The following is a 26,422-nucleotide window of genomic DNA, read 5'->3' as shown; positions in this document are numbered from 1 at the left end:
ATGTTCGCTCCAGTGGGAGTCTGTTTATGACACGATACAGTAAAAGTGCAGTCATCAGTAATGATGTCAGCTACAAAGCTATTATAGTAAGGCCCAGTGTAGTGTGGAAGTCCAATGTGACACTGAAGATGTCCGCCTAGAGATAGATGCTGGTTATTGAGTTGCAGTTGTTGATCCATGTAACGCATAGGTTCACCTTTATACACCATTTCACCCGTTTACCCAGATCATCAATCTTCAGAACGTCTTCAAATGTAGCATAAGTTTGTAAAAAATGATTCTGTATTTGTATCATAGCTCAAAGCTGCATTCACACTGAATTACTACTGAATGTAAAGGTGTGGGGTGACACATGATTAGCTACAGCTTAGTTCTGCTGTACTGCTTTTTGTAGGGTCCTGTTCTGTGCTCCGGCCCTCCGTCTGTAGGTCCATTATGCATTCATTTGCTTTTCATGGCAAAAAAGGTGCAGCATGCAGCGCTATTCCTTACCATCCAAACAATGCAGACCTCGAAGACCACTCAGCGGCTTGCGTCAATGGGATCCAGGGGTGCCTTATGGCAATGGATCCACAGGGATCCAGCATTGAATTTTTTTCCCTAATAACTGACTTAATGCTGCCCCTTCTAACACATCAGATGACTGTATGATGCCAAGAATACAAATAAAGTAAAGAGCATAATTGCTGTCCAGACACTGAACAAGCAGGCTATGCAGTAAAATTAAGAATGATCGATGTAGATATGGAAGAGAATAAGGTATAACTCAGGGCCAGTGCAAGACAAGTAATTCTATCTAGTAACAAAGTTTCTCAATTTATTATGTAGATTATAAATGGATGTAATATAAAATTGTTTTGCGGATGAATCGCTGCTCTGAGTGTTAGATTTTCAAAGTGGTAAAAGGGTTTATCTGCCAGTAATGATATTTACCTGGGGACATCCACCTATTGGAGACAGGCCATTAAAACTGGCCAAACTTTCTCCTTACTTTCTTGGCCACTGTGGGTCTTTTTGGACTGCAAATGATTGATAAGTGTTGGTAAGAGTTTTTGAAGTATATATGTCATAAGTGTCTATGGTTGGAGAACCACTTTAAAGAAAAACATTGGTCAACAATTTTAGGAGTTGTAAGGAAGGTTAGAAGATGTTTGGCTACGGTCACAGTCTGGTGGTTTCACATTTTATATAATTTAGGCTTTGCATGTGTTAGTTCACTATATCGCACCTCTGATTTCTCTATTGGACCATGTAAAACATAAAAAACCTATTGACATGAGAAAGGATCTGCAGGATCGGTGATGATAGTTACTGGGAACCCCACCAATCACTAGAGTGGGGATCCCTATCCTCTCTTATGGAGGAAATAGTATGGAGCCGTTGCCAGGCATGCGCACTGCCACACTCCATTCAGTGTCTATGGGACTGATGGGGACAGCCGAGAACATCAGCAGCCCCGTATATATATATATATATATATATGATGCGCCCCCTGGGCCGTGGGGTACCCGGAGCCGGGCCTGTAGATGCTGGGGGTTGTAGTCACCGTGGCGGTGAAGCGGTCCGTGATCCAGGGCGGTCAAACCAGGGTAGTCTATGTGTGTCTGTTATGTATAGTCCGACTACGCCACCTGTGGAATGCGGTTATTGGGAACCGCTGCTGCGGAGCAGTCCGCTGAAGCTGGTGGTATGTGCAGCAGGTGATGTAACTCCCCACAGGAAGAGTGGAGCTTCAGGGCAGCGTGTATGGATGATGGTGGTGGTAGTGCAAGGTATCAGTAATGACAACACAGAGTCTTTGCAGTGCAGTCCCAGGGTCTTTACTGTTGGCAATTATATGGGCCCCAACGGGAGTACCGGCTAGTGATGAGGGCCTGATCAGTCTGAGAACAATCCTAGAGTCCTCCTGGCCAGGTGAAGTTGTAGGCCTGCCGTTGATGACTATACTCTTTGGCTATCCCGCTTATAGTCGTGCTGTAGCCCACGTCCCTGAGTGTAACGTGCTGCGCTCACCCGTATGGCTGGCGACTTGGACCTTGTGTATTCCTCCTCTGTGGCGATACGGGTCCTTTCGTGTGGCTGAGCCTCCGAGCTTCTGTTGGGCCAGGAGACCTGCAATCCCCTGCCCTGCGGTATCTGCTGCTGGGTTTGCAATCCCCACAGCCTCGGACTCCGGTGTCCGGTCCTCTGTGGATACTATCCAGGACGAGCTAGCTCCAGCTCCAGTCCCTGGCTCTTTACTCCTTCATGTCCTACTTGACTCCATACACTAGACTGACTAATCCCGCCTCCAGATCCAGTTATATAGGGCAGGATCCTCCCCTTTCTGGTCTGGGGCAGGAGGTGTTGCTTGTAATGTGTTCCTGACCAGGAAACTCCTGTTTTGCTCCCAGACATGGTATTACTACCACTGTGGCAACCAGACCCTCTGGGGTGCCACATTCCCCCTAGTAAATTTCAGTACTCCGGGACTGAGCATATTTTGCAAAAATATAACAGACAACAATAAATAATAGCAATAACAATACATGAACATATTTACAAGCATTACTGTCTTTTTAGGTCTCGGTATCATACGTAACCAGGTGTCCATTTCACCCAACAAGGTGCACTTCTTGAGGGACCCTTCCCAAATCCTCCACGGAGGCCCTGGGGTGGCTGCAGGGCATAGATGATCCAGGTGTTGGACCACGTCTTCGGCCACCTCCAACGGGTTTTTGTTCAGTGGTCTGGCACAAAAGGGGGCTCTTTATAGGTGCAACTATTTATAAGGGAAAGTTCTTGGTTATTCACTGTCCATAACCTAAAAGTCTTTGGACCCTTTCCAGGTAACGGGATAAACAGGTTAAATGCACTCATATAAAACATTTCAAAATAGCATTGTCTCTGGCATACCCTTACGGGTAACTATATACAGCATACATTTACTTTAAACTTTACATTTTTAAATTCTCCAACGGGCAGGGGGCTGACCTCTTGTACTTCTGGTGGATCTACGGAATACACTATCTGTCATTGCTCTACCCTGGTCCCTTGTGTCTACCCCTGGTGTGGTCGGTTCAATGTTCACCACACTACAGGTGTTTGGAGGTGTCTCTGGTAGGTTGGGCAGCTTCCTATGGATCCTTTGGCTTACCGTGGGTATGACAGGCTCGCTACTAGCAGAGAGTAGATTCTCCTCATGGTCTGCTGATGAGGAATCTCCGGGGCCAATGGTTCTTCCAACTCTACTGGAACTTCTACAGCTCCCTGAGGAGCTGGTTGGAGAAATGTAAGGACTGGCACAACAATGGAATTATTTACTTGCGTCCATGACCGGGGAAATTCTCCGAGTACTGTGCTGACCATAGACGCATCTCGCCTCGGGACTACCACCTGCCAGACCAGCTCATGTGTCCGGGAGTTGACAGTTCTTCGACACAGCTTCCCTTCATAGATGAACAGCTTGCTCTTTTCTTTCCACAGCTGTTTGGTCTCTTCTGGAGCATCTGAATCAGGGTATGAGTCAGCTTGTGTCAGCAACTCTTTGACTAGGCGAACAGCCGGGTCACTGTCTTGTGTTTCTGCCCATCCATGGTGGGGCAATGGATTGAACGTGGCTTCTCTGTTGGCCGACCACCTGTTCTTCACACAATGGGAGCACTGCTTTATCCCATGGCGGTGGAACGCGGGGATTTCTATCTCTACCAGCTCCTCTGGGTCTTCTCCCCCGTCTGGCAAGTTAGGCATTCTGAACAGCGCATCTGCGTTTGCATTCTTGTGCCCAGCCCGGTACTTGATGGTGAATTCATAGTTAGACAGTCGGGCCATCCATCTTTGTTCCAGGGCACCAAGTTTTGCAGTGTCCAGGTGTGTCAGCGGGTTATTATCCGTGTACACAGTGAATTTGGAAGAGGCGAGATAATGTTTGAAGCGCTCAGTCACAGCCCAGACGATGGCAAGGAACTCCAACTTCAAGGAGCTGTAGTTTTCTGGGTTTCTTTCGGTGGGCCGGAGCTTCCTGCTGGCATAGGCTATCACCCTTTCTCTGCCTTGCTGGATCTGGGACAGCACCGCTCCTAGTACCACGTTGCTCGCATCCGTGTGAAGGATGAGGGGTTGGCCATAATCAGGGTAGGCCAGGACCTCGTCTCCTGTTAGGGTCATCTTCAACCTGGTGAAGGACTCATCTTCCAGCTTGTCCCATTTGAATGGTGGTTTCTGGTTCTTGACCTTCCTGGACTGGCCTATCAGGAGGTCCTGCATGGGTGCCGCCATCTTGGTGAAGCCTGGTATAAACCTTCAGTAGTAGCCTACCAACCCGAGGAACTGCCGCAGTTCTTTGATGGTGGAAGGTCTTGGCCAGTCCTTGATTACGGTGATCTTATCGGGGTCTGGTGCTACACCGTCAGTGCTTACCACATGTCCTAAGTACTGTACTTTTGGCTTCAGCAGGTGGCACTTAGACGGCTTCACCTTCAGGCCAAAGTCAGCTTCAAACACTTCCACCAGGTACTTCAGATGATCCTTATATGTCTTGGAGTATACTATGACGTCATCCAGGTACAGCAGGACTGTCTTCGAAGTTCTTATGCCCTAGAAAGCACTCCATCAACCGCTGGAAGGTTCCTGGGGCGTTGCAGAGCCCGAATGGCATGCAGTTGAACTCGCTGAGGCCCATCGGGGTGGTGAATGCGGTCTTTTCCTTATCCGCCTCTGCTACAGGAACCTGCCAATACCCACTAGTAAGATCCAAAGTAGAGAAATAATTAGCAGATTTTAACGCAGCTAGTGACTCCTCTATCCTGGGTAGCGGGTACGCATCTTTATGTGTTATGCGATTAATTTGCCTGTAGTCTACACACATTCTCATTGTGCCATCCTTTTTCTTTACAAGACCTAATGGAGCTGCCCAGGGGCTACAACTGTCTCTTATTACCCCAGCCTCCTTCATCTCTCGCAACATCCCTTTGGCATTTTGGTAGTGTGCTGGCGGTACAGGCCGGTACCTTTCTTTAATGGGTGGATGGTCTCCCGTGGGGATATGGTGTTGAACCCCCTTTACCTGCCCAAAGCTGAGTGGGTGTTTACTGAAGACCCTTTCATACTCTTAGACCACCCGGTATACTCCTTGTTTTTGGTGTTGAGGGGTGCAGTCAGTGTCCACATGCAGCTTCTGACACCAGTCCTCCATCTGTCCCTCGGAGCCATTACCCTCCGACTGGTTGGATGGAGGTAAGGGTTCCACTGTTTTTATAGCATTTTAATTGACGGTAAATAGCTTGGCTAGGGTGGCATACTGGGGCAAATGGACTTCTTTTTCCCCAACGTTCAGGATGCGGACTGGCACTCTCCCATGGCGGACATCAACCACCCCCCTGGTTGTCAAAATGGTGGCCCTACTGTCAGAGTAGACGGGCTCTACCAGGGCCTGGTAATCTCTACCCCGGAGACCGATTGCTGCCCGGCACCATATCAGCATTTCACTTCTTGGGAGCATGGCAATAGGGAATGGGTCACTCATCCTAACACTGCCAATCTCACCACCAGACAGTTCTACATGTTGTCTTTTCATCAGGGCTCTGATCTCTCTTTGTAGAACCCGCTGCTGGCTGGCACTGGCGGTCTCCGCAACCTGCTGTAACAAGACAATTATTTCTGCAAGACAATTTTCAATGACATTAGCGCCTAAGGTTATCATGGGATGACTTTCTCGGCGATCAATGTCGATAATAATCAGTCCTTGTGCTGGCAGTTCGACTTTGCCAACCTTTATGGTCACTTCTTTGTACCCCACCTGAGGTACAGGTTGACCATAACTAGCATAAATACTCAAATGTTCGTCTGGACGGCGGGTAATGTACGAATCAGTCCAGTACCATTTGAAAAAAATGTAGGGGATGGTGGTCACCTGGGACCCAGTGTCCAGCAACGCGCTCATTGGAAAGCCGTCCAGCACGATAGGTAGGACTGGTCGTCCTCCCACATATTTGTCTCGCCAGCTTGATGGGCCTGGTGGTCTTACGCCTCGGGGTTGGCCCTCTGCCCCAGGTTTTGCTCGTTTAAATTACAGTACCTTGCATAATGTCCTGGCTGGTTGCAGCGGCGGCAGATGGGTTGTCCGTCCTGGTCATAGCGGTCGCTGTTCCTCTGGATGGTGGAATCCTCTTCTGTCGGCGCCACAGGAACGTCCTCCGGACTGGAAGCCAGCTGGATCTTTCCTTTGGGATACACCTGCAAGGACTGCACAGTTTTGTTTAGCGCAGCTACACTTTTAGTTAACTCTTGGACCTGATGGTGCAGGTCTGTAGACGGGGCATTGTCCAGAGTCTGTGCATCAGCTCCTACAGGCTCCGGGGAAAAGGGTGTCACCTCCTGGTTGTAGGTGATAGCGGGGCGCCGGTGAGCTGTAGCACCACCTGGTGCTGGTTCCCTTAGCACCCGGATGGCCCTGTCCTTAAATTGAGCAAATTCCAAGTCAGGGTTTTGCAGAGCCATTATGCGCAGCTGGGTTTGGTGGACGCTGGACAGTAAACCCTCAATAACAGTCTGTTTTCATAATGCACACTGTCAGGGTCTACCTGTTTGATGGCCCTCAGCGCCTCCTGCAGGTTTAAAGCATAATCTCGTACACTGTCCTGTGCCCGTTGTTTGCACCCATAAAACTTCATCTTTATCTCTGCTGTAGTACAGGTGTCAAAAGTGTCCTTTAGGCGGGCCAGTATCTCTTTTACAGTCCCTTTTTCTCTGGCTGACCAGGATTTTACTTCTCTCTGGGCTGCACCAATCAACTGGCCTACGAGGATGCTCACTTTCTGCTCCTCGGACAGGGGGTATATTTTAAATAAACTGCTTAGTCTCTCCTTGAAGTCACTCAGGGTGTGTGACTCTCCTGAGTACTGGGGCAACAACGCCGCCCCCGGTATATATGGCATGGAGAATGGCATTACAGCGGCAGCGGCCGCGCCGGTGGTTGAAGCTCCCTCCATATCGGGCGTCTTCCTCCCCCCTAGTGAACCGTGGCCTACCTTCCTTCTCCTTTCTTCCGTAGGCCGCAGTTCCGAAGGCGATGGTCTCTGTCGAGGACCTGGCGTCGCACGCGTCTGACATCAGCGTTCGATGTGGCTCCTTCCAGGACCTGGCGCTGCATCCGTGCGTCGGGCGGGGCTTTGGACTTCGCGCATTTCCAGCGATCACGCCCCTCTTCTTCCCGCGCGGCGACTCGAAAATGGCGGACAATGGCGGGAAAACGGCGACAAATGGCGGGAAATCTTCACCACGGTATGCGACACAGTCTGAGAAGGCGTGCAGTACCCAGTGGTAGTGGGCACGCAATCCTGCCGACTACGCCAAAGTTGACGCGCCCCCTGGGCCATGGGGTACCCGGAGCCGGGCCTGTAGATGCTGGGGGTTGTAGTCACCGTGGTGGTGACCCGGTCCGTGACCCAGGGCGGTCAAACCAGGGTAGTCTATGTGTGTCTGTTATGTATAGTCCGACTACGCCACCTGTGGAATGCGGTTATTGGGAACCGCCGCTGCGGAGCAGTCCGCTGAAGCTGGTGGTATGTGCAGCAAGGTGATGTAACTCCCCACAGGAATAGTGGAGCTTCAGGGCAGCGTGTATGGATGATGGTGGTGGTAGTTCAAGGTATCAGTAATGACAACACGGAGTCTTTGCAGTGCAGTCCCAGGGTCTTTACTGTTGGCATTTATATGGGCCCCAACGGGAGTACCAGCTAGTGATGAGGGCCTGATCAGTCTGAGAACAATCCTAGAGTCCTCCTGGCCAGGTGAAGTTGTAGGCCTGCCGTTGATGACTATACTCTTTGGCTATCCCGCTTATAGTGAGCACTTGGAACCCCCAGGAGCTTCACAAATTGATTCGTAAAAATGAAAAAGTGAAAAAAAAAACACTTTTTCATTTTTATGAATCAATTTGTGAAGCACCTCGGGGTTCCAAGTGCTCACTGTGCATCTAGATAGGTGCCTTATGGGGTCTAGTTTCCAAAATGGGGTCACTTGTGGGGGAGCTCCAATGTTTGGGCACACAGGGACTCTTCAAATGCAACATGGTGTCCGCTAACAAATTGTCGGCTCAAATTGTTAGCGGACACCATGTTGCGTTTGGAAAGCCCCTGTGTGCCCAAACATTGGAGCTCCCCCACAAGTGACCCCATTTTGGAAACCAGACCCCCCAAGGCACCTATCTAGTTGCATAGTGAGCACTTGGAACCCCCAGGTGCTTCACAAATTGATTCATAGAAATGAAAAAGTGAAAAAAAAAACACTTTTTCATTTTTTTTAATCAATTTGTGAAGCATCTGGGGGTTCCAAGTGCTCACTATGCATCTAGATAGGTGCCTTGGGGGGTCTAGTTTCCAAAATGTGGTCACTTGTGGGGGAGCTCCAATGTTTGGGCACGCAGGGGCTCTCCAAACGCAACACGGCGTCCGCTAACAATTTGAGCCAATTTTCCATTCAATTTGTTAGCGGACACCATGTCGCGTTTGGAGAGCCCGTGATGTGTCTAAACAGTGGAGCTCCCCCACAAGTGACCCCATTTTGGAAACTATACCCCTCAAGGATTTTATTAATGTGTATAGTGAACATTTTGAACCCAGAGGTACGACACAGAATTTGTATACATTAGGTCATCATATTGAATAAGTTGTCATTAGTCTTGAGCGCAAGTGCTCACTACTTGAGTTTGCATCGGGTACTCAGGTATGCACCATGTACAGCGTGTGCTCGAGTGACATGCTCGAGTCCCTGCTCCGCATGTTTCACGGTAATTAGACACCCAAAAAAAAACATGCGGGGATCGCTCGTGCATGGCAGGCAATCCCCGTAAAGTTTTTTTGGCCGCGAAGCATATGGGGCAGAGACTCGAGCATGTCACTCAAATACCCACGATACTCAATGCATACCAGAGCACCCGATGCAAACTCAAGTAGCGAGCACTTGCGCTCAACACTAGTCGCCATATCGTCATCTTTTTTTCTTACTTTTGAAAAAAATCCCAACCCCATCACAACCCTAACCCCAACCCCAGCCCTAACCCTAGCACAACCCTAACCGTAGCACAACCCTAACCCTAGCACAACCCTAACCCTAGCACAACCCTAACCCTAGCACAACCCTAACCCCAAACCCAGCCCTAACCCTAGCCCAATCCTAACCCAAGAGTTTATTTTTGACGCCGTTCCTCGTGCGGTATAAGTGATTAGACGACTTTATTCTTCGGGTCGGTGTGATTACAGCAATACCAGAATCATATGGGGTTTTTATGACTGACAGCTGTCACACACTAAAAGACGCATTTTTTGTAAAATCTAGTTTTTGCATCGCCATATTTTGAGAGCTATAATTTTTCCAGATTTTGGCAGACAGTCATGTGACGGCTCGTTTTTTGCGGGATGAGTTGACGTTGTTATTGGTGCCATTTTCAGGCACGTGACATTTTTTGATCGCTTTCTATTCCGATTTTTGGGAGGCAGAATAAAAAAAAACCAACAATTCAGAAATTTTTTTTTTATTTTTTTTTGTTCTGTTCCGCGTGTGGTAAAATTGATACGGTAGCTTTATTCTTCAGGTCAGTACGTTTACAGCGGTACCACATTTATATAGTTTTTCTATGTTTTGCACTTTTACATAATAAAAGCAATTTTATAGAAAAAATTATTTTTTAGCATAGCTTTATTCTGAGAGCTATAACTTTTTTATTTTTTGGCTGATGGAGCTGTATGGCGGCTTGTTTTTTATATTTATCTTTTTGATCGCGTGTTATTCTATTTTTTGTTTGGCGGTATGGTGATAAAGCATTGTTTTTTGCTTGTTGTTTTTTTTTTTTTTTTTTACCATGTTCACTGAAGGGGTTAACTAGTGGGACAGTTTTATAGGTCAGGTTGTTCCGGACGCGGCGATACCAAATATGTGTACTTTTATTGTTTTTTTTTTTTATAATAATATTTATTGATGGGTACATTATATTTTTATTTTTGGTGGATTATTTTTTTTTTTTTTTTTTTTTTTTTTTTTTTCACTTTCTGAAAGTTTATATACTTTATTACTTTGTCCCACTCTGGGACTTTCACTTTTTTTTCTCTGATCGCCTGCATGGCACAGGAATGCAGCACCATCCCTGTGCTATGCAGGCTGTCAGCGCTGGACAGGGAGAAGATTGTTTGGAGATGCACTGCGCATGTCCAAACAATCTTCCTGCTGTCTGGTGACCCGGATGTTGTCATAACGACATCGGGTCGTCATGGCAACACCCGGGAAGCCTTTGCAGACAAAGCTGGAAGCCGGAAGAGGAGGTGAGTATCTGCGATCACCTCCCCTTGCCCCCGCAATGCTGCGATCGACTTCGATCGACTTCGATCGCAACATCGCGGGGGTTAATGTGCTGGGAGCGGTGCAGGACCGCTCCCTGCACATAGTATCGGGTGTCAGCTGTGACAATCAGCTGACACCCGGCGGCGATCGCGCCCGCACAGCCTGTGTGCGCGCGCGATCGCCATGACGTACTAATACGAGTCTGGCTCTTAAGTCCCAGGGCACAGACGCGTATTAGTACGTCAAATGTTGTTAAGGGGTTAAAGTCTGGTGCGACCAGGACCGGTTGTTCACACAGTGCTGACTTCAACAGTTGGAACGCGGTCTCTGTTTTCTCCGTCCACTTCCACATGGTTGACCTGGTGCCTTTTAGGACATCCGTCAGTGGTGCAGCCATCATGGCAAAATTTGGGTTAAACTGTTGGTAATATCCCACCATTCCCAGGAATGCTCTCACTTGCTTCTTGGAGAGCAGTTGCAGGCAGGTCTGGATTGCCTCCACTTTATTAACTTGCGGCTTTATTTCGCCTCTCCCGACGACATAGCCCAAGTAATTGGCTTCCTTTTTTCCAAAGGTGCATTTTTTCAGATTTATTGTAAATCCCACCTTCCTTAGAGCATCCAGAATGGGCTGTAGTTTAGATCTGGGCTAAAAACTACAATGTCGTCAAGGTAGGCTGCGGCATACTTCTTATGTGGGGCTATGATCCGATCCATAGCCCTCTGGAAGGTGGCTGAGGCCCCCTGTAACCTGAATGGCATCTGAGTGTATTGAAAGCACCCATCTGGGTGTAGAGAAAGCCGTCTTCTCCTTGGCCGCCTGGGACATGGGGATCTGCCGATAGCCCTTCATCAGGTCGAGAGTGGTGATGTATCTCGTCGGTCCAAGCCTTTCGATGAGTTCGTCAACGCGGGGCATCGGGTACACATCACACTTGGACACCTCATTCAGCCGGCGGTAGTCATTACAAAACCTCCACTCTCCGTTGGGTTTTGGCACGAGGACGATTGGGCTCGACCACCCACTCTTTGACTCCTCTATCACATCGAGGTCTAACATCCTTTTCACCTCGGCCGAGATCACTTCCCGGCGTGCTTCCGGAATCCGATACAGCTTCAGATTCACTCTTACATGTGGTTCTGTTAACTCGTCATGCTCTACCACCTGAGTATGCTCCGGCAACTCTGAGAACAGCTCCCGATTCCACTGTAGTAGTTCTCGACACTGTTGCTTCTGGGCTGGCAGTAGAGTCTCAGAAATAGTGACCTCTTCCACCTTGCCTTCGGGAGCGGCTCCCAGGCAAGGAGTTTCCACAGGCTCTCGGTTCCGCCACAGCTTGAGCACGTTCACATGGTATACTTGGTGCGGCTTTCTTCGGCCAGGTTGGTGGATTCGGAGTTCACTTAACTGAGTTTCTCCACCACCTCCTATGGGCCCTGCCACTTGGCCAGGAACTTACTTTCGACAGTGGAAATGAGAACCAGAACACGATTCCTGATCAAGGTCACCAGACTCCCGGAGTCCAACAACCCATCACTCCATTAACGGACATGGCACACACCTGCGGCCCCTCGACATGTCGACAGTCCACACTGCATGCTGGGTAAGCATAGTATGAACATCATCTGCATAGGCTCAGCAGATGTATGACACTGGGCGGCTACGTGTCCCGGACTGCGACATCGCCAACAAATCACATCCTTCACAACAGACCTTGCAGTCTCTTCAGTGGAAGTGGTATACCATCAGTTGTGGCTCTGAATCCCTTCCATGGTGAACCCATCCCCTTTTGGGCACTCCAGTAAGGGTAGGTGGCTGTGTCTGGTTTCCCCAGCGATTTTTCGACCACTTGGTATCTTTCTACCAGACCTACGAGATTGTCTGCGTTCCGAGGGTCGCCTTGGGCAAACCAGGTCTGCATCGGCCTGGTTAGGGAATGGATGAACCTGTCCATCACCACACGCTCAACCATCTGGGCAGGAGAGGAAGACACTGGCTGCAGCCATTTTTGTACAAGATGTAACAAGTCGAACATCTATGAGCGTGGAGGTCTGTCGCCAGCATACGCCTAGTGGTGGACCCTTTGTGCTCTGACAGACACAGTCACTCCTGAGCGTGCCAATATTTTGGTTTTTAATTTGGCGTATTCCTTTACGTCCTCTAAAGTCAGATCGTAATAAGCCTGCTGCGGCTCCCCAGTTAAATATGGCACCAGAACCTTTGCCCACTGCTGCAGCGGCAATTTCTCCCGTTCCGCCACCCTCTCAAAAACAGTCAGGAACATCTCAACATCATGCCCCAGGGTCATCTGTAACGCTCTCCTTACCGTCTTCCTGACGTATGCATCATCACCTGGACTTGTCGGAGCCGTTGTCTTGCCACGGATCGCCTCTGCAAGTAACTCGATCTGCTGTTACTGTTGGCAATGCTGATCCTGTTGCTGCTGTTTCTGGAGCTGAACCTGTTGTATCAGCAGCTTAGTGGTCTCTTGTTGCTGCTGTAGCTGGTCACGGTGCTGCTGCTGCATACTCTGCACCAGGTGCTTAATTAGCTCTTTCATGCTGCTGGCAGCCTTCGCCTAAGACATCCAACGGTCTCTGTAGAAGGTACACGTGTTCCTGGAATCTTGCCCACATTTGTCTCACCCCTCTGACCAGAGGTGTATTTTGGTTTTCTGGCACCCGGGGCAAGAATTTAGTTTGGCACCCCCAAAGCACAAATGCGATTTGCACACTTAGGCTATGTGCCCACGATGCAGAAATGAAGCAGAAAATTTCTGCAGCATTTCTGCATCTCCCTGGCAGAAAAAACGCGTGCAGATTGTGCATGCGTTTTTCCTGCAGAATAAATGCGGATCCACATGCGGATTCACATGCGTTTCCGCATGCAGATTGACAAGCGCTTTCCAGGCAATAGCATCACTTGGAAAGTGCTTGACAACTAGGTCACACTGTATAAATCCATGCAAACAGCATGGATTTATATAGTGTGAACCGTAAAAATGAAAACAAATAAAGCTATACTCACCCCCGATGCCCGGCGTGGCTGCAGCGCTCGTTCCTGTCTGGTTCCTGGATGCCGGCATATCGCGAGACAGAGCGGTGAAGGGCCTGCGGTCACATGACTGTGACGTCACCGCAGGTCCTCAAGCGATGCCGGCATTCAGAGAGAAGCCTTCGGAAAGGTGAGTATAAACTTTATTTGTTATTTTATTCTTTTTTTACAGGTACAATGGAACCCAGGTCTGGATGAGAGTCTTCTCTCCTACAGAACTGGGTACCATCCGCACATAGAGACGCATAGAAGCCGCTTGTACAAATGTACAGTCGCGGTTTCTATGCGTCTCAATGCAAGTCAATGGCGGGAGTTCCGCTGCGCTTCCGCAAAATTAAATGACATGCTGCGGATTTTTGTACGCAGCATAAACGCTGCGGAAAAATCTGCTGCATGTGCATAGAACATGCGGAATCCCCTTGGGGACCATGGGATGCGGATTACCTAGCGTTTCACAAGCGTTTCCGCTGCGGAAATTCCGCAGCATAAACGCTTGAAAAACGCTACGTGGGCACCCAGCCTTAGTCACGTGCTGATGAGCTTCTCTCCCTAATTCTCTCAATGTTCAGAGAAAAACAGAGATGCAGGAAGAGAACCTGCTAGTTGTAACGTGACCGAAAGTAAGAAAATCTCAGAGTGAAGTGGCCTGATGAAGGCTCCACTCCTGAGCCGAAAACCGATTTGTGATTTTGAAAAATCCGTAATAAAAGGTTCTTATTGTAATTATCACATCTTCACCATTCCTATTGGCAGCGCACCAACAAACATTTTATGGCATACTTCTCCACAGTTTAACCCATTACACCTCACATTTGATTGGTGCTGCGCCTCACTCCTTCACTGCCACGTGCTAAAATTTCACATCAAAGGATTTACTGGCCACATCAGCGCCACCCATTACAACTCTATCATTCAATGTTGGGTACATCATAGTGTTTAAAGAATACTGTGGGGGCCATCATACAGTGTGGGGGGCATTATCTGTGTACAGAGGAGCTGTGGGACCATGGTAGTGTACATAGGGGAGCTATGGAGACATCATACTGTGTACAGGAGGACATTACACTGAGAATTGGGGGCTTTGTGGGCAGTATATAGTGTTAGTACTAGTATAGTTGGCTATCATACAGTGTGAGGAGCATTATACTGTGTACACAGGAGATGTGGGCCATTATAGTGTATATATGGGAGCTATGTGGACATCCTGGTGTAGAGAGCATTATACTGAGTATTGGGGGCTTTGAGGATATTATACTGTATTAGAACTACGGTAGAGTTGTAGGAAACTATTAAACGGTAGTTGCAAAAACAAAGAAAATATCCATCTATCCATCTATCTATTATCATCTATCTGTCTGTGACGCGCCCCCTGGGCCGTGTTCAGGGGATACCCGGAGCCGGATCTGGATAGGGGTAGTAGTCCTTGTGGCGGTGACCCGGTCCGTGCCCAGGGTGTCAAACTAAGTGGCAGTCTATGGCAGTAGATGTTAGATGACTACGCCACCCGTTGAATGCAGCTTTAGAGCTGCTGCTGCAGGGCAGACCGCTGAGGCCGGTGGTAGGATTGTGCAGCGTGGTAGTATAACCCCCAACGGGAGGGGTATGGCCTCAGGGCAGCCGACGTGGATGATGGGGGTAGCAGGAACCACTCGGAGACGGTACGGTGTAGTTTAGGGTCTTTACTGGTAACAAAGATAGACCCTCCCGGAGTACTGGCTAGCGATTGGGGCCTGGTCAGTCCTTGAGCAGATGGGATCTCCCTTGGCCAGGCGGAGTTGTAGGCCTCCCAAACTAACGATACTCTTCTGGCTACCTTGCTAGAGGCGGGTATAAGTAGCCCACGTCCCTGAGTGTACCGTGCGGTGCTCACCCGTATGGCCGGTGACTCGGGGCCTTCTAGTAGCTTCCGCTCCACGACGGCGGTGCTGGTCCCACGCGTGTGACCGTGCCTTCGGGTTTCTGGGCCAGAGGACCTGCAATCCCCTGCCGGTCGGTTTCTGCTGCTGGTTAGGAGTTAGTCCCCACAGCCTCGGACTCCGGGTCCGGTGATAACTTCTCAGTCAGGGCGAGCTCTGCAGCTGCCAGCCCCTGACTCCTTGTAACACTGCTCCCACAGAGCTCCTGATGTGCTTTTCCTATAGCTGCTTCTCTGTCTCTACTTCTTCTCTACTCACTAACCCTGCCTCAGCCCCAGGTTTATATAGGGGAACTTCTTCCCCTCCCAGGACTGGGCAGGAGGTGTGGCATGCATAGGATTCCTGACCAAGAGACCTCCCACCTGCTCTCAGACATAATATTGCATTACTGTGGAAACCAGACCCCTGGGGTGCCACATCTGTACTTCATGTCTGAGTGTCTATTTATCTCTCTACTAGAGATGCGTCAAACTGCTAAAATTCAATGAGACAAATTCACTTGAATTCGGCCAGAAAATGTGATTTGCGGCAAATGTATTTGACGCGCCCCCTGGGCCGTGTGTGGGGGAATACCCGGAGCCGGGTCTCTGTGTAATGCTAGGGGTTGTAGTCTCCGTGGCGGCGACCCGGTTCCGTGGCTCAGGGTGGTCAAACCAGTGGCGGATCTATTTACTTGGTTTTTAATGTTGAAATGTCCGACTACGCCACCCGTGGATTGCGGTCGCTGAGAACTGCCACTGCAGGGCAGACCGCTGAGGCTGATGTTATGTGCGCAGCAGAGGGTAGTATATGGTAGTATATAGGTGCGTAGATGGTGTCGGTTGTGGTGCATGGGCGCAGCAGAAATGACTCAGAGTCCCTGCAGTGCAGTTCAGGGTCTTTACTGTTGGTAATGAAGAAGGCCCTGCCGGGAGTACTGGCTAGTATTAGAGGCCTGGTCAGTCTGTGAGCAAACAAGAGTCCCCCTGGCCAGCTTGTCACACCTGAAGGGCGGCTTCTGATTCTTGGTCTTTGACTGACCTAACAGGAGGTCTTGCATAGGGGCTGCCATTTTGGTGAACCCGGGAATGAATCTTCGGTAGTAGCCTACCAACCCGAGGAACTGCCACACTTCCTTTATGCTGGAGGGTCTTGGCCAGTCCTTAATCACTGTGATCTTATCAGGGTCAGGAGCTACTCCATCAGCACTCACCACGTGTCCCAGGTACTGTACCTTTGGTTTCAGTAGATGACACTTGGAGGGTTTCACCTTTAGGCCGTAGCCTGCCAGGGCGTCAAACACCTCTGCCAGGTGTTTCAGATGGTCCTCATATGTTTTGGAATACACGATGATATCGTCCAGGTATAGCAGGACCGTCTCAAAATTTCTGTGCCCCAGGCAGCACTCCATCAACCTCTGGAAGGTTCCTGGTGCGTTGCAGAGCCCGAACGGCATACAGTTGAATTCGCTGAGACCCATCGGGGTGGTGAACGCGGTCTTCTCCTTGTCTGCCTCTGCTACAGGAACCTTCCAGTACCCGCTAGTAAGATCCAAAGTGGAGAAGAAGTTAGCAGACTTTAATGCAGCTAAAGATTCCTCTATCCTAGGTAATGGGTACGCATCTTTGTGTGTGATACGGTTGACCTTTCTGTAATCTACACACATTCTCATAGTGCCATCTTTCTTTTTCACAAGAACTAGCGGAGCTGCCCAGGGGCTACTGCTGTCCCTGATTACCCCAGCCTCCTTCATGTCTCGCAACATTCCCTTGGCATTCTGATAGTGTGCAGGGGGTACAGGTCGGTATCTTTCTTTTATGGGTGGATGGTCTCCTGTGGGTATGTGGTGTTCTACCCCCTTTACTTGCCCAAAGTCTAGTGGGTGTTTGCTAAAGACTCTTTCGTACTCCTGCACCACCCGGTAGACTCCCTGTTTTTGGTGTGAGGGAGTGGAGTCGGTGCCCACATGCAGCTTCTGACACCAGTCCTCCATTTGTTTCTCGGAGCCGTTACCCTCCTCTGGTTGAGATGGAGGCAAGGGTTCCACGTCCTTTACAGAGTTTTGGTTAACGGTGAACAATTTGGCTAGAGTGGCATACTGGGGCAAGTATACTTCTCTTTCCCCAATGTTTAGGATGCGGACGGGTACCCTCCCATGGTGTACATCGATCACCCCCCGTGCTGTCAAAATGGTGGGCCTACTGTCTGAGTAGACGGGTTCTACCATGGCTTGGTAGTACCTTCCTCTTAACCCGATTGCAGTCCGGCATCATCTGGGTAGCGGGTAATATCTGAGTCATTCCAGTACCGCTTAAAGAGCACATAGGGGATGGTGGTTACCTGTGACCCGGTGTCCAGTAGTGCACTCATAGGAATGCCATCCAGCACCACAGGCAAGACCGGTCGTCCCCCTACGTACTTATCCCGCCAGCTCGATGGGACTGATGGTCTTATGCCTGGGGGTCGGCCCTCTGCCCCAGGTTGGGCCCGTTTAAATGATAGCACCTTGCCATATGTCCTGGTTGGTTGCAGCGGCGGCAGATGGGTTGCCCGTCCTGGTCGTAGCGGTCGCTGGGCCTTCCTCTGGACGATGGGATCCTCCTCTGTCGGCGCCAAGGGACATCCTCCGGACTGGAAGCCAGCTGGATCTTTCCTGGAGGGGACACCTGTAAAGACTGCACAGTTCTGGTTAGCGCGGCAACGCTTTTGATCAGCTCTTGGACCTGATGGTGCAGGTCTGCAACCGGGGCTTTGTCCAAAGCCTGTGGATCAGCTCCCACAGGCTCTGCAAACAAGGGCGCCGCCTCCTGGTGATAGGTGATAGCTGGGCGCCTGTGGGTTACAGCGCCACCTGGTGCCGGTTCTCGGAGCACCCGAATGGCCCTGTCTTTAAACTGCGCAAAGTCCAAATCAGGGTTCTGCAAGGCCATTACACGCAACTGGGTTCGGTGGGCGCTGGACTGTAGACCCTCAATGAACTGTTCAGGCAACAGCTTATCCTCATTCCGCACGCTTTCAGGGTCTGCCTCCTTAATGGCTCTCAGGGCCTTCTGCAAATTCAAAGCATAGTCCCGTATACTGTCTTGTGCCCACTGTTTGCATCCATAAAATTTTAGCTTGATCTCTGCTGAGGTGCGGGTATCAAAAGTGTCCTTCAGACGGGCCAGTATTTCCTTTACAGTCCCCTTTTCCCTGGCTGACCAGGACTTCACTTCTCTTTGGGCTGCTCCGATTAACTGGCCTATCAGGATGCTCACTTTTTGTTCCTCGGACAGGGGGTATACTTTGAATAGGCTATATAGTCTTTCTTTAAAGTCGCTCAGGGTATGCGACTCCCCTGAGTACTGGGGTAACCATGCCGCTCCAGGGATATACGGCATCGTGAACGGCATCACTGCGGCAGCAGCCGCGCTGGTGGTGGGAGCTCCCTCCATTCCTGGTGTCTTCCTCCCCCCTAGTTAACCGTGGCCTACCTTCCGTTGCTTCTTCTCCGCAGGCTGCGGCTCCGCAGGCGATCGTCGGGGTCGAGGACCTTTCGTCGCACGCTGGTGACGTTGACGTCCGCTGGGCTCCTTCCAGGACCTTGCGCAGCGTCAGTACGTAAGGCGGGGCTTCAGCTCTCGTGCGCTTTTGGCGTCCACGCCCCTCTTCTTCCCGCGCGGCGTCCCAAAAATGGCGCCCAATGGCGGGAAAATGGCTGCGGATGGCGTGAAAACGGCTGCGGATGGCGGGAAAACGGCTGCGGATGGCGGGAAACTTCACCACGGTAAGTATCACAGTCTCTCTTCAGGCACGCAGTACCCCGTGGTTGCGGGCACGAAATCCTGCTGACTACGCCAAAGTTGACGCGCCCTCTGGGCCGTGTGTGGGGGAATACCCGGAGCCGGGTCTCTGATTAATCCTAGGGGTTGTAGTCTCAGTGGCAGCGACCCGGTCCCGTGGCTCAGGGTGGTCAAACCAGTGGCGGATCTGTTTACTTGGTTTTTAATGTTGAAATGTCCGACTACGCCACCCGTGGATTGTGGTCGCTGAGAACCGCCGCTGCGGGGCAGACCGCTGAGGCTGATGTTGTGTGCGCAGCAGAGGGTAGTATAACTCCCCATGGGAGGAGTATAGCCTCAGGGCAGCGTGCGTAGATGGTGTGGGTTGTGGTGCATGAGCGCAGCAGAAATGACTCAGAGTCCGTGCAGTGCAGTTCAGGGTCTTTACTGTTGGTAATGAAGAAGGCCCTGCCGGGAGTACTGGCTAATATTAGAGGCCTGGTCAGTCTGTGAGCGAACAAGAGTCCTCCTGGCCAGGTGGAGGTGTAGGCATTCCCATCTGACTGCACTCTTCCTGGCTACCCTGCTGTAGTCGTGTAGTAGCCCACGTCCCTGAGTGTACCGTGTGGTGCTCACCCGTATGGCTGGTGACTTGGGGCCTTTGGTACCTTTCGCTCCTCGATGGCTTTGCCGGTCCCTTGCGTGTGACTGAGCCTCCGGGCTTTCTATGGCCAGAGGACCTGAAATCCCCTGCCAGGTGGTTTCTGCTGCTGGATGTGGATATCCTCACAGCCTCAGACTCTCTGCGTCTTCTGCCAGGATGAGCTCTATCAGCTCCAATCCCTGGCCTTCAGCTCCTGTCTCCTACAGAGCTCCTTGCTTGCTGCTCTGTCCCTTCCTCTGGAACTAACTCACTAACCCCGCCCCAGATCCAGTTTATAAAAGGCAGGTTCCTCCCCTCCCTGGACTGGGGCAGGAGGCATTGCATGCAATAGTGCTCCTGGCCAGGAAAACCCATGCTCGCTCTCAGACATGGTATTTCTACCACTGTGGCAACCAGACCCCCTGGGGTGCCACATATTCAACGCAAATTGAATTACTGGTAAACTTGTGATGGGTAGATATTATATAAGATGTTGTTAAGCATCCAGCAACTACGGGGGTTAACAGGGTGCAGCTAAGGTGAGTGGTCAGACCTGCCCCAGTGAGACTGGGTAGTGTCAGTTCTGAGCTGGAGAGCGAGCTTAAGGCTGTGTGCCCACGATGCATTTTTTAAGCTTTTCCGCAGCAGCAAAAACGCTGCAAAAACGCATGGCAGAAGGCCTGCCATGTTCCCCAATGATAATCCGCATGTGCTGTGCACATGCTGCGGAAATTTCCGCTGCGGGTTATCATTGCGGGAAAAAACGCAGCACTACCAATTATTTTGCGGAAGCACAGGGTTTTTGCCGCCACTGACTTTCATTGGAACACATGGAATCCGCATCACTGCATCTGTAGATGCGGAATCCAAACGTTTCAATGTGAGGATGGTACCAGGGTCTGGAGGACAGGAGACTATCCTCCAGACCCAGGTACCATAGAACCTGTAAAAAAAGAATAAAATAAATATTATGCTTACCTTCTGATGGCCCCCGGTGCGCTCGTCTTCACTTGCCGGCAGATCGCGGTGAACTGAAGGACCTGCGCTGACGTCAAGGTCATGTGACGGCAGGTCCTTCAGTGTAGTATTCCGCGAGCTGGGCATCGTGGGCACATATCCTTAAGGATGCAGACCTCTTCATCAGGCTGATGAGGATTCCGGGACTCTCCCACTGTGACTGCCATTTAGTTGCTAGTGGTATCTATAGGAGAAAGTAGTAGAGAAAGGAGTTAACTGTTGTTTAGCAAAAGCAAGGATTGAACACCACATCTGAGGACTGGACTCATCCTTCCATTCTAATCGCCCCATCGTACCTCACAGCACTAGAAGGTAAAGCCTGTGACACTGTGGACCGGGGACTGCTGGTGGGAGCATTGCTGTTGTGGGAGTATTGCTGTTGTGGGAGTATAGAAGTGTGCTGCTAAAAAGACTTGATCTGTGCTGTACTGTACTAGTAAGAAATAGTGTTTATTAATGTGCTTTTAAGAAGAAACTATTTGTTACTGGAGCCTGTTGCTCAAGAGACTTAAATTGCACTGGCAGTGCGGCTTCATTAAATGCAACTGTTCAATTGTTCATGAGGACTGGTGTCAAATGTGTCTGGTCAGCAAGTGAATCCAGCTATGTGTCTGTGCCTGAGGGCAAGTACCCCTGTATGGCTGAGAGAAGCTGCAGCACATGGTCTATGGTCGCCCAGAGTAAACAGTTCCCCCAGGATTCCAAAGAATTCATGAAACCTGTCTCACCCCTATCTACACCTAGCGGTGTGCATGTAACAAAATCTTTCTATGTCTCTCTGAGGTCTCTCCAGAACGCAGGGCACAATAAACAGACAGGTTATAAAAGAAGAACAATATACTTATGTTGCCCCTCTCCTGTCTCTGCCCAGTCCTCCGCTGGCTCGCTTACTCCATTTCTCCCATCTGACTTCACTCTTCAGAGCCTCCAGTACTCACTAGGACTTAAATGACTTCCTGTTGAGCATCACCCAGCGATGTCATGATGTCTCTTGATGCCTAATGAGCATTGAATTGCAAAAATTTGGGTTCTGGAAAATCCAATTTTTTGTGAAATTTGAAGCAGAGAGACAAAAGCAAGATAGCCCCCAAAAAGGGAATGGTATTATAGTATCTAGTTTTGCATTTTGCATGAGTTCTTGTAAATACTGCTATCATATGGCAGTATCAGCAGCCCATTCAGGTTGCACAGGTTGTCCAGTGCCTACAGGATGACAGGAAGGTTTGCCATGTCTTTCAGCACAGTCTCCAGAGCATGGAGGAGATCCCAGGACACTGTCTGTGGCACATTATTATTATTATTTGGTGCTTTTCATGTGAAAAAGGGGGTATACATAGCAAACACAATTGCAAAAATCTTGAACAAAAACGCAATGGCAAACTGGTACTGGAGGAGAGAGGACCCTACCTGTGATGTCTCACAATCTTCAAGGGATGGGTGAGGATACAGTAGGTGAGGGTAGAGCTGGTCATGCAGCGGTGTGGAGGAGCAATGATTACTGCAGGTTGTAGGCTTTTCGGAAGAGGTGGGTTTTCAGGTTCCTTTAGAAGGTTTCCACGGTAGGCAAGAGTCTGATGCTTTGGGGTAGAGAGTTCCAGAGTAGGGGGGATGCACGGGAGAAATCTTGTATGCGATTGTGAAAAGAAAAGATAGGAGGGGAGTAGAGAAGGAGATCTTGTGAGGATCGTAGGTTGCGTGTAGGTGTGTACCGGGAGACTAGGTCACAGATATATGGAGGAGACAGGTTGTGGATGGCTTGATATGCCACGGTTAGGGTTTTGAACTGGAGTCTCTGGGCAATGGGGAGTCAGTGAAGCATTTGACAGAGAGGAGAGTCCGGGGAGTAGGCGGGAGGCAGGTGGATTAGTCGGGCAGCAGAGTTTAGGATAGATTGGAGGGGTACGGGAGTGTTAGCGGGGAGGCCACAGAGCAGGAGGTTGTAGTAGTCGAGGCGGGAGATGATGAGGGCGTGCACTAGTGTTTTTGCAGATTCATGGTTGAGGAATATGGAGTCGGCAGCAAGAGGAAAGGGCTTTGATATGTTGTTTGAAGGAGAGGTTAGAGTCCAGGGTTACCCTGAGGCAGCGAGCTTATGGGACTGGGGAAAGTGGACAGCCATTGATTTTGATGACTATGATTCGCCCCAGGGCCGTAGGGTACTCGGCAGCCGGGTCTTATGGCTGCTTGCAGGGGGGATATCACGGTGGCTTGCCCGGTTCGTGACCCAGGGGGATCAGTGCAAAAAGGGGATATAATTGTAAGGGGCAGTTTGTGACGCTGACTCGCCCCTGGGGGCCTGTGGCTGATCGCTGGGGTTATCACGGTGGCTGGCCCAGGGCGGTCAGTGCACAAAGGGGTATCAATTATTAGTTGGAGTTTGTGACGCCACCTGTGGTGTCTGGTGAAGGTCACCAGCGCTACAACAGGCCTCTGAGGCAGATGTCAAGGCAGCTAAAGATGGTACAGCTCCCCACAGGCGGAGCGGGCCTCAGGGCAGTGTGAATAGATGAATGCTGAGCGTTGTAGTGCGGTGAGGGAAAATGGCGCCGGTGAAGAAACAGACAGAGGCTGTTCGATGCAGTCGTCCAAGGTTTTAGTTACAGTTCTTAGGCAATTCACAAGTGCACTTTACAGGTGAAGGTCTCCCGCGTCGCGCTGCATTCACCGGGCAGGGGTTCAGTCCTTCCTCAAGCAGCTTAGGAGTGCCTGGCAGAACCCCACTTTCTCGTGTTCCTACTTTGACCATCTTTACACTTGGTCCTTCTCACCGCTGCCCTACGCTGCCCACTCTCAATCCCGCTGTGGTATGCTGAAGTCCTTCCTGTACGTCGGATCCGGGACCAACCTGACCCCCTGGGGATTAGAATGAAGCAAACCGATCCCTCCTGACACCTGGCAGGAGCGGGGCATATGGGTGCCGTCCTGCACGCGCCATACCCCCTGGGATCCTTTTTGTGGAACGGTGCCTACTCCCTGCTCCCCTCCGGGGCCTCTATCCTGGGCCCTAACTTGCAGAGCAGGGCACTGACTGAGCCTCTGCTCCCAGACAGTCTAAACTAACTGGCCTCAACTTCAAATATGGCTTCCTATTATATACATACTGTATAAGTGCTTCCTGTATCTTCTTCCTCCACCCACACCCACTACTGGTTCCCCCTACCTTTGGGTTCCCCCCTACTCCAGCCAGGGTCGGGGCTCAGCAGTAACTACATTGCGTCTTGCTCCTCCTGCTGGCCTGGAGTGGTGTAGTGTTGGATGTGGGTGTTTGGGGTTCTGTGCAGCACACCTATCTTACCTGAGAGAAGGGAGACACCACACCTCTGGGTGAGGTGCAGTATCTCTGTGGCGATCGAACCCTCAGGGGCGCCACAATGCCACCTGTGGTACCTGGTGAGGATCACCAGTGCTGCAACAGTCCTCTGAGGCAGATGTTAGGGCAGCTAGAGATGGAACGACTCCCCACAGGTGGAGCAGGCCTCAGGGCAGTGTAAACGATGCAGGTTGCACTGGGCGTTGTGGTGCAGGGGGAACGATGGCGCAGCAGGAGTAACGGACAGAGACAGGGAATTTGCTTTGTTACCTTTACTGGTGAAATTGTTAGGTACGGTCCAGGGTGCTCCATAGGATAGGTGCACTTCAGGACTTCGCCCCAGTGAGCGGGTATAAGGCCTCCTGATCCGCGTTTGCCTCTGTGTATGCTCCTGGCCAGCCTGCAACTGGGCCTAGATTATGTGTCCTGCTGTTACTTCACCTGATGCTCAGAAGTAGGACCTCCGGTTGGTAACCACTTTCCGTGGACGTCGGGGCCTTCATGGTTCCTGGTCCTGTGTGTGTCTAGCTTTCAGGTTTTACCAGGGACTTGTAGTCCTCCTGGGATTCCGGTTGACCCTACTGGGTGTAAAGGGTCCCTGTAGGCACCGACCCGGTGTCCGGTATGTATAACGGGGTGAGCTTACTATGCTCCTCTGCCCCCTTGGTTCCACTCTCCTTTCTTCCTCACCGTTGGCCACACTTGGGGGCCCTCACTACTCGGCAGCTGACGTGCTGCGTCTTCACCGCTCTCTGAGCGTCAGCACGCTCTCAGACTCTCTCTGTCTGACTGCTCTGTTCTGCTCTGAGCACTGACTAAACTCAGACTGACTCTGACTAACTAACTCTGACTAACCAACTGAGCTGCCTGGCTCCACCTTCCCTTTATATGTCCCTATCAGTGCTCCCTCTGCTGGTACGAGGTGGAAGGTGGAGGTGTGTGAATGTAGTGAGGGCCTCTTGTGGAGAAGTCCATCCATGCACCCATATGGGTCTGTGGCACCAATGCGCAGCAGGGCGCCACAGATAGGTCAGATGGGGGGACTGATTGAAATGGGAGAAAGATGATAAATTCTGTTTTATCCATGTTAAGTTTTAGAAATCTAGCAGAGAAGAAGGATGAGATAGCGAACAGACATTGTGGGGTTCTGGTTATTAAGGAGGTGATACCAGGTCCAGAGAGGTACATCTGTGTGTCGTTAGCATAGAGATGATACTGAAAGCCGTGGGACTCTATGAGCTGTCCCAGGCCGAAGGTGTAGATGGAGAAGAGCAGGGGTCCTATGACTGAACCTTGGGGAACACCGACAGATAGGGTGCGAGATGAGGAGGTGGTGTGTGAGTGAGAAACACTGAAGGTTCTGTCTGTTAAGTATGAGTAGATCCAAGATAAGGCCAAGTCTTTGATACCAAGAGATGAGAGAGTCTGTAGTAATAGGGAATGGTCCACTGTGACAAGGGCAGATGACAGTTCCAGGAGGAGAAGGACAGAATAGTGTCGCTTGGATTTGGCGGTTAGTAGGTCGTTGGTGACTTTAGTCAGGGTAGTTTCAGTAGAATGGTGCGGTTGGAAGCCAGATTGTAAGCGGTCAAAGAGGGAGCAGGAGGAGAGGTGGGAGGACAGTTCCAAATGGACGTGTTGTTCGAGTAGTTTTGAGGCATAGGGGAGAAGTGATATGGGGCGATAGCTAGTCAGAGAGGATGGGTCAAGGGAGGGTTTTTTGAGGATGGGTGTAATCGAGGCATGTTTGAAGCATGAGGGGAAGACACCAGTTGTTAGTGACAGGTTGAAGAGGTGGGTTAGAGTTGGGATGAAGACTGTAGTAAGGTTAGGGATGAGGTGGAATGGGATAGGGTCAAGTTCACAGGTGGTGAAGTGTGACTTAGAGAGTAAGGAGGAAAGTTGATCTTCCGAAGCTGGTTTTGGAGGAGGAGGATTGAGTAGATATGAGGAGGGGCTATGGGGACTTTAGGAAAAAGCTTTGTCTGATGGTATCAATCTTCTGCTTGAAGAATGAGGCAAAGTCCTCGGCTAAGATGAAAAGAGAGGGAGGAGGCACTGGGGGGCAGAGGAGAGAATTAAAAGTGTTGAATAGCTGTTTAGGGTTGTGTGACAGGGAGGATATGAGAGATGAGAAGTAGGTTTGTTTTGCTGCAGTGAGTGTGGACTTGAAAGTAGTGAGGGACTGTTGGAATGCGATGCAGTGCTCGTTGGAGTGGGACTTTTCCATTTCTGCTCAGCAATCCTGGAGGTCAGTCTCAGTTCTTTTCAGGATGGTGTGCCAGGGTTGCCTGTTGATTGTGCGAGCTTTGTTATATGTAAGGGGGGCGACCGAATTGAGAGCTGTAGCTGTTGTGGTGCTATATAAAGCAGCAGCAGCATCTGTATTGTGTAAGGAACTTATGTCTGTAAGAGGGAGAAGGGATT

This window comes from Phyllobates terribilis, unplaced genomic scaffold, assembly GCF_046119375.1.
Source record: "Phyllobates terribilis strain yellow unplaced genomic scaffold, ASM4611937v1 Scaffold_161__1_contigs__length_4309998, whole genome shotgun sequence".
In the NCBI taxonomy this organism is placed as follows: Eukaryota; Metazoa; Chordata; class Amphibia; order Anura; family Dendrobatidae; genus Phyllobates; species Phyllobates terribilis.
Note: the sequence above shows the minus strand (reverse complement) of the source record.